This window comes from Chiloscyllium plagiosum, chromosome 39 (assembly GCF_004010195.1).
Source record: "Chiloscyllium plagiosum isolate BGI_BamShark_2017 chromosome 39, ASM401019v2, whole genome shotgun sequence".
Lineage (NCBI taxonomy): Eukaryota > Metazoa > Chordata > Chondrichthyes > Orectolobiformes > Hemiscylliidae > Chiloscyllium > Chiloscyllium plagiosum.
This window is the reverse complement of record NC_057748.1, coordinates 16726418-16735614: the sequence shown is the minus strand read 5'-3', so window position 1 is coordinate 16735614 and position 9197 is coordinate 16726418.

The following is a 9197-nucleotide window of genomic DNA, read 5'->3' as shown; positions in this document are numbered from 1 at the left end:
GTGGGAGGGAGATGGGGGGAAGGAGAGCAGGAGGTTGGATGTTGATACATGGGGGAGTGTAGGGTTTGGAGCTTTCCATGTCATGGACCAGTTTGTGAATGAATCAAAAACTGACCAGAGATTGGCTTCCGTCTCCCCCTCCACAGACTGGTGAGTAGGAGTTAGTGTGTCCTCATAAGATTAAACCCGCTCACATTACACCCGCTCAGAATTCATTCCATCAACCCTTTCAGAGATGTCAAGATGTCTACCCTCTGTCCGTGTCTTTTCAACGGGGAGAGACCGAGTCTGTCAATCCTCTCCTGATCTAGACACACATGGTACCCTCGGGACTTTCCGTCCTGCTAACTCTGTGCCCCCTCTTGGTGCCTCCGTTTCCTGGGTATGGAATGAAACACCCTTCTGCAAGTCCGCTCTCTCTGGGGATCAGTACAGATTTGGAAATGGTCCCCTACTTTGCAATTCTACTCCTGAGTGGAGACCCTCATGCCTGCCATCCCTCTGACCTTGCTGAAGGAGCGCTGCACTGTCAGAGGCACCGATGCTTCAGGAACCCCTGCACCTGAATGTTAAAAAACTCTCCAGGAACTATTTTGAAGGAGAGCAGGGGTGGAGGTTCCTGGGTTTCTGCCAAATGCCTGTCATTGACCACAATGCTGAAGCAGGTTACCCAGTCATTGCTGGGAGCTTGCTGTGCACCACGGTGATGAGGAGGTGGTGATGTACTGGTAATAATCCACAACCCAGGCTCACAGTGCCTGGGAACAAAACCTCCTCAGAGCAGACAGTGGGATATGAATGCAGTAAAGGTCGGGAATCAGTAAATGTCTACAGCCATAGAGATGTACAGCACGGAAACAGATCCTGCGGTCCAACCCGTCCATGCCGACCAGATATCCCAACCCAATCTAGTCCCACCTGCCAGCACCCAGCCCATATCCCTCCAAACCCTTCCTATTCATATACCCATCCAAATGCCTCTTAAATGTTGCAATTGTACCAGCCTCCACCACATCCTCTGGCAGCTCATTCCATACACGTGCCACCCTCTGCGTGAAAAAGTTGCCCCTTCGATCTGTTTTATATCTTTCCCCTCTCACCCTAAACATACGCCCTCTAGTTCTGGATTCGCCGACCCCAGGGAAAAGACCTTGTCTATTTACCCTATCCATGCCCTTCATAATTTTGTAAACCTCTAGAAGGTCACCCCTCAGCCTCTGATGCTCCAGGGAAAACAGCCCCAGCCTATTCAGCCTCTCCCTACAGTTCAAACCCTCCAACCCTTGCAACACCCTTGTCAATCTAAGGTCTAGTGCTGTTTAACAACCCACTGGTTCACCAATGCGCCTTTAGGTGGAGAAAATCTGCCATCCCTCCCCAGTCTGGCATACACACAGAACCACAGAATCTCTACAATGGAAACAGGCCATTTGGCCCAACAAGTCACACTGACCTTTCAAAGACTAACCACACCCAGAGCCATTCACTTATTACTCTACATTACCCCTGACTAAAGCACTTAGCCTCCATATCCCTGAACACGGAGAGGAGAATGTGGAAACTCCACACAGACAGTCGCCCGAGGCTGGAATCGAACCCAGTTCCCTGGCGCTGTGAGGCAGCAGTGCTGCCCTCTGAGCCACCGGGCTGCCCAAAATTGAATCCAAATTTCACTATGGCAGGTTCAAACTCGGATCCCCAGAACGTTAGCTGGATTAATAGTCCAGTGATAAAATGGCTAGGCCATCACCTACCCTCCGCATGACTCCAAGGCCCCAGCAAAATGGCTGACTCTGAACCCTGCTGTTGGCAATTATGTTGGTCCAGCCAGTGACACCCACATCCCTTCAAAAAAACAACTTCAAAAGGACTTGATTGATTGCTTGGTTTGATTCCTTGTCACGTGTACCTAAGTTACAGTGTTAAGCTGTGTTTTTGAGCAGCCCAGGCAGATCATAATAAGCAAGGACACTGTTAATAAAAGACTTGGAACTAATGAGGTGACATCACACAGGACGTGCGCTAGACAGGACCGTGAGAATGGCAGCCATGCCCTTACTATTGAAAGGTGGCAGATGTACACTGAGCATGTGCGAACCACATTTGACTTTGGTGACATCGAGGCAATTTGAAGAAGAAATGATTACAGGGCAATGGGAAAAGAATTACCAGAGATGAATTCGACAATCCTTCAAAGAACTGACATGGGAAGCAGTGGGCTGAATGGCCTCTTCCTAGGATTACACACGAGGTTGACAAACACGCGGACACAAACGAGAGAGGGGAAGGTTTGTCAGTGGGCTGAAAATCATCAGGAACATGGCACGGAGTCTGCTGTTTGGTGTGGGAGTCTGGTGAAAGATCAGGAGGTGCCAGCCCCAGCTCAAACCCACTTTCTCCGCAGATACAGTGGCACAGGACTTGCCCGGCTTCACCAGCACCCACCCTCAGCTAACTGCTGACATTGTCTGCTTTTCAAATGAACCTCTCTCAAATAAACACACACGCACAGACAAACACAACACACAAAAACACACACACAAACACAATACACACAAACACACACACACATACACACCCATCCCGACAGACACAGATACACACACACACACAGAGACACACAACCACACATACAGACACGCTCACACACACAGACATACACATGCACACACATACAACAGCACACACAGACATGCGCATACACACAGACACAGACATACACGCAGACACAGATACACACACACACTCAGGACAGTGAAGAGCTGAGGACATTGCCAACTCTCTGAAACAGAGAGGGGTTAGGACGCGGAAACGACATTAAGGTACATGTGTTTAACCGTGAGCCTCTGGTATAAAGTGAGGGCTGCAGATGCTGGAGATCAGAGCTGAAAATGTGTTGCTGGAAAAGCGCAGCAGGTCAGGCAGCATCCAAGGAACAGGAGAATCGACATTTCGGGCATAAACCCTTCTTCAGGAATTGTCTTTAACGTTTAAACTGTCATAGCATTCAAGGTTGTGAGCCTAGTTTTTGTGAGCCTCTGATGTCAGGGTCCGACATCTCTTCCCCTGGGCTGGGAGTTTTCTCCCTGAAGCCTAGGGGACTGAGGGGTGACCTTATGGAGGGTTACAAATCATGAGGGACACAGATAAGGCAGACAGCCAACGGGTTTTCCCCAGGGTAGGGGAGTCTAAAACTAGAGGGCACAAGTTAAGGTGAGAGATACAGAAGGGTCCAGAGGGGCAATTTTTTCACACAGGGGGTGGTGAGTGTCTGCCAGGGGCAGAGGTGGAAGTGAGTACAATTTCATCATTTAGACAGGTACATGGAGGGGATAGGTACGGAGAGGCATGAATCAAACGTAGGCAAATTGGGCAAGTTTAAATTGTGAAAACGGGACAGCATGGGTGAGTTGGGCCGAAGGGCCTGTCTCCATGCTGAAAACCTCTCTGACTCTGTGACACTATCTGTCTCACTGCTGTTGCTAACACGGGCCCCAACAAGCTGCTTCCTCTTTCATAACAAACAAATTCTTTAAACACTCAGAGAATGTTAACTTTTTGAAGCCCAAATCTGTCTTTGACAATCTACTCACAGGCGGGAGTCGCACTGCCCAACTCCTGACCACTTACAAGAAAAATCTCAGTTAACAATGGCCTCTTCACTTCCACAGAGAGATGGTTTGCTCACTCGGTAGATGAGACTCTTAACCTGAGGTTCGTGAGTTTGTGTCCCATGCTGGGTACCAGTATTTCATGGGTGTCTCAGTGGTTAGCACTGCTGCCTCACAGCACCAGGACCTGGGGTTCGATTCCACCCTCGGGCGTCTGTCTGTGTGGAGTTTGCACCTTCTCCCTGTGTCTGCGTGGGTTTCCTCCCACAGTCCCGAGATGTGCAGGTTAGGGTGGATTGGCCAAGGGAGTTGCAGGGTTACAGGAGTAGGTTAGGGCGGTGGGTCTGGGTGGGATACTATTCAGAGAGTTGGTGTGGACTCACTGGGCTGAATGGCCTGCTTCCCTGCTGTAGGGATTTGATGAATTCCCTCTTGAATGGCGAATATGGATATACCTCACCCACACAGATACATGTTCAAAATAATTCCCAGCTTTCACTGAATCACACAATATAGAACAGCCCCTTTGGTCTGTACTGCCAAAGTTAACACCACATCTACTCTAGTCCCACTTTCCCTAAACTAAAAGACCATAAGATGTAGGAGCAGAAATGAGGCCAGAAATGAGTTAGATTCCACCCCCCCCCCCCCCCCATCCTTCTAAACTCCATTGAGTATAGACCCAAAATCCTCAAGCATTCCTCACGTGTTAAGCTTTTCAATCCTGGGACCATTCTTGTGAATCTCCTCTGAACACCCTCCAGCGGCCAGTCCATCCTTCTTGAGATATAGGGCCCAAAACTGCACACGATACTCCAAATGTGGTCTGACCAAAAACTAGGCTCACAACCTTGAATGCTATGACACTTTAAACGTTAAAGACAATTCCTGAAGAAGGGTTTATGCCCGAAACGTCGATTCTCCTGCTCCTCGGATGCTGCCTGACCTGTGTTTTTCCAGCACCACACTCTTCAACTTTAAATGTTCAAGCAAGTACTTTTCTTGTAATGTTGCTCTATTTATAAAACTAGCGCTTTTTTTTTTAGAAAAATTGAGATAAAAGAATTCTTGAAAATATTTATATAAGTTTTGTAGAAATGCGTTCCATCGAATTATTGAGCGACCATAAAGCAACATCACCACCTTCTGGCAACTCACCATTACTGCGAGTTCTCTCCAACTGCTCCAACAATCAAATATGGGGAGCTGGGTTTATAGATTTATAAATTCTCCCAACTCTGCCAACAACATAAAAAATAAACACAAGGGGCCCTCTTGTGACACGGAGGCTCTACCCCTGGACTAGGAGGTACAGGTTCAAGTCCCACCTGCTCCATAGGTGTGTAATAACATCCCTGAACAGGTTGATTAGGAAAAATAGATTATCATTGAATCCCTACAGTGTCAAAACAGGCCCTTCAACCCAATAACTCCATACTGACCCTCTAAAAAGTAACCCACCCAGACCCATTCCCCTACTCTATATTTATCCCGACTAATGCACCTAACTTACACATCCTTGAACACTACGGGCAATTTAGCCTGGCCAATTCACCCTAACCTGCACATCTTTTGGACTGTGGGAGGAAACCGGAGGAAACCCACGCAGACCCGGGGAGAATGTGCAAACTCCACAAATAACAAGAAAAAATTAAACACTGTTTCCCAGCATTCTGTGGAAGAATCAGACCGGACTCAAAACACTAATTTCTGTTTCCCTCGCCCCAGGTGCTGCCACCCGTTGCTAAATTTTTCCAGCATTTTCTGTTTTTATTTAAAATCCTCAGGAGTCTTCTTTGGGGAGATGGAAGGAGAATGTTTCTTGTTGCGCTCACTGTTTAAAAACTGGGGGGGGGGCACATTTAAATCAGCGACAGTTTCTCTCAGAGAGTGGTGAATGTTTGGAACTCTCTTCCAGAGAGATGAATGAAGCAAAATATTTGACTATTTTAAAGGCAGAGGTGATTAGATTCTTAAGTAAAGGGGGTGAAAAGTTAGCAGGGTAGGCGTGAATGCAGATTTGAGGTTACAATCAGATCAGCTGTGGATCTGGGTGGGTTGCACGTCAAGGTATCGGTGTGATGGGCTGAATGGCCTGTTTCCACACTGCATGGATTTTCTGATTGTCTGTAGCTGTAGCACTATACTCTGCAGGTAAGCAAAGATTTGCCTGGATAGGACCACCATACAATACTTTTCACTGTATCTCAGTACGTGACAATAACAAATCAAATCAAAAATGGAGTGATCAATGGAAGGAAACAGAGGTTGATAGTTAAGGCAGCACCTTAACAAAATGAAAGACTGGCTTCACCAGAACTCCCAGGATAAGGGCATCAGAATGCTTGGAAGATCATTGTCACTAAGACAACTGAGCACTTGCCGAACGATGATAGACATCTCCTCTGCCCTAAACTAGATGGTGATGTCGAGGTAATGTCACAGGATTAGTAATTCATAAGCCTAGGCTATTTCTCTGGATACAAATCCCACTACGGTGGACTTCAACTCAGCTAATTAAAAATCTGGAGTTGAAAGTTAATCTCAGTGGTGGTGACCACAAAACCACCATCAATTGTCACCAACGCCTGATTCACTAAGGTTTTATAGGAAATGAAACTTACCCTGCCTGGTCTTACACAGGACTCCAGACTCACTCCAATGACTATTAGATGCCCTCTGAAATGACCTAACGCAGCCTCTCAGGTTCAAGGGCAATTGGGGATGGGGCAACAAATGCTGGCACTGAAATGTGATGGTAACCAGACGGTTTGTATGAGCAATGTCAGCTTTGGGGTAAATGCTGGTCACGACACGTGGAACACGTCTTCTGCTCTTCTTAAAAATACAGGGCGACCCCCAAATCTGTGAACTGTCTTCCGCGGTTTCAGTTACCCGCGGCCCAAATGTATTATAGGGAAACTTCTGGAATCAGGGACCAGGAGGCTGCTGGGAAGATACGTTTCCCGTTGAAATGAATGGGTCCGCGGTTTCAGGCTTCTGCATTAGGTTCTGGAACATATTGCCCACGGGCATGGGCAGACTACTATAATGTCAAAATATGTTCACCTGAGAGGGTCAACAGGGCCTCTCTTTATAAATGACACGTCTAGTAGTACAGTCACTCTGTACTACTGGAGGGGAAGTTAGAGTTATAGAGTCATACAACATAGAAACAAACCCACCAGTCCAACTCATCCACACCGACCTTACAGCCCAATCTAACCTAGTCCCATTTGCCAGCATTTGGCCCATATCCCTCCAAACCCTTCCTATTCATACACCCATCCAGATGTATTTTCAACGTTGTAATTGTATCACCTCCACTTAAACCCATTGCCTTCTGATCAAAGGTAAAAGTGCTACCATCTGAGCCATTGCTGACATCTAAGCCCTTCTCGGTAGCAAATGTACCACACAGCATCAGTTTATGATGGCTTTGTATTTAATATTTGTGGAGTTCAGATTGTGGATACCTGTATTCTCTTTTTAAAGAGGTAAGTGAAAGGACATTGTAACTTTTTTTAACAAAGTATTTCATTGCATTTGGAGATGTCGGTGTTGGACTGGGGTGTACAAAGTTAAAAATCACACAACACCAGGTTATATTGCAACAGGTTTAATTGGAAGCACACTAGCTTTCGGAGCAACGCTCCTTCATCAGGTGGTTGTCAACTGATTTTTAACCTATTCCATTGCAAGAGGAGTTGATTTCAGAAGTTGGGATGTTTTACTGCAGATATACATGGACTTGGTGAGAGGGCACCTAGAGTATTGTGAGCAGAATGTACTTGCCAAAGAAATGCAGCACAGGTTAACTCGGCTGATACTGGGGATAGCCGGACTGTCCTACAAGGAGAGAATGGTTCGGTGGCCTGTACTTACAAGAGTTTTGAAGGACAAGAGAGGATCTGATTGATGGGAATTTGTGTTGCAGACGTTTCATCCCCTGTACAAAACACTACATAGGACAAACAGGAAGACATCTAACGATCCGCATCCATGAACACCAACTAGCCACGAAACGACACGACCAGCTATCCTTAGTAGCCACACATGCAGATGACAAGCAACATGAGTTTGACTGGGACAACACTACTATTAGAGGACAAGCCAAACAGAGAACAGCCAGGGAATTCCTAGAGGCATGGCACCATCCACAGATTCAAATCAATAAGCACATCGACCTGGACCCAATATACCGACCACTGTAAAGGACAGCTGGAACTGACAACCGGAAGCGGCAGATTCAAACCACTATAAATGCCGGAGGAAACATCACAGAAGCGCTTCACAGGAGGCTCCCAAGCACTGAGGATGTCACCTAGACAGGGGACGAAACGTCTGCAAAACAAATTCCCAGCTCGGCGAACAGAACCACAACAACGAGCACCCGAGCTACAAATCTTCTCCCAAAGTTTGAGGATCTGATTGAATCACAGAATCACCACACTGCGGAAGGAAGCTATTCAGCCCTTCAAGAGTGCACTAATCCCACTCTATCCCATAACCCCACGGCTAGCCCACTAGCCTGCACATTCCCAGACCCTACAGACAATTTAATGTGGCAAATCCATCTAACCTTCACATGTTTGAACTGTGGGAGGAAGCCCATGCAGACACAGGGAGAATGTGCAAACTCCACACAGTCACTTGAGGTGGAATCGAACCAGGGTACCGGGAGCTGTGAGATAGCAGTGCTAACCACTGAGCCACAGTGCTGCCCCACATCACTCCAACAGGCTGGAAAGACAAGGTGCGGTTTGGGCCAAAATCACAGGGACAGAGCTTATGACAGATGTTCAACAGATTGTTCAAGGAAGTGGGTTTTGAAGATGCTTGAAAAGGCAGACAGTGACCACGGCAGGTAAGTAACAGAGTCAGAGAGCTGTACAGCACAGAGACAACCCTTTGGTCCCACTCGTCCATGCTGACCAATTATCCCAATCTAATCTAGCTCCACTTGCTAACATTTGGCCCGTACCCCTCTAAACCCTTCCTATTTATATACCCATCCAGATGCCTTTTAAATGTTGCAATTGCACCAGCCTCCACCACTTCCTCTGGCAGCTCATTCCATACACATACCACCCTCTGCGTGAAAATGTTGTCCCTGAAGTCCCTTGACTGACAGAGTCATAGAGATGTACAGCACGGAAACAGACCCTTTGGTCCAACCCGTCCATGAGGAGAAAGTGAGGTCTGCAGATGCTGGAGATCAGAGCTGGAAATGTGTTGCTGGAAAAGCGCAGCAGGTCAGGCAGCATCCAGGGAACAGGAGAATCGACGTTTCGGGCATAAGCCCTTCTTCAGAGCTTATGCCCGAAACGTCGATTCTCCCGTTTCCTGGATGCTGCCTGACCTGCTGCACTTTTCCAGCAACACATTTTCAGCTCCAACTTGTCCATGTCGACCAGATTTTAAATTAATCTCGTCCCATTTCCCAGCACTTGGCCATATCCCTCCAAACCCTTCCTATTCATATACCCATCCAGATTCCCTTTAAATGTTGTAATTGTACCAGCCTCCACCACTTCCCCTGGCAGCTGATTCCACACATGTACCACCTTCTGCATCCTTTTTAAA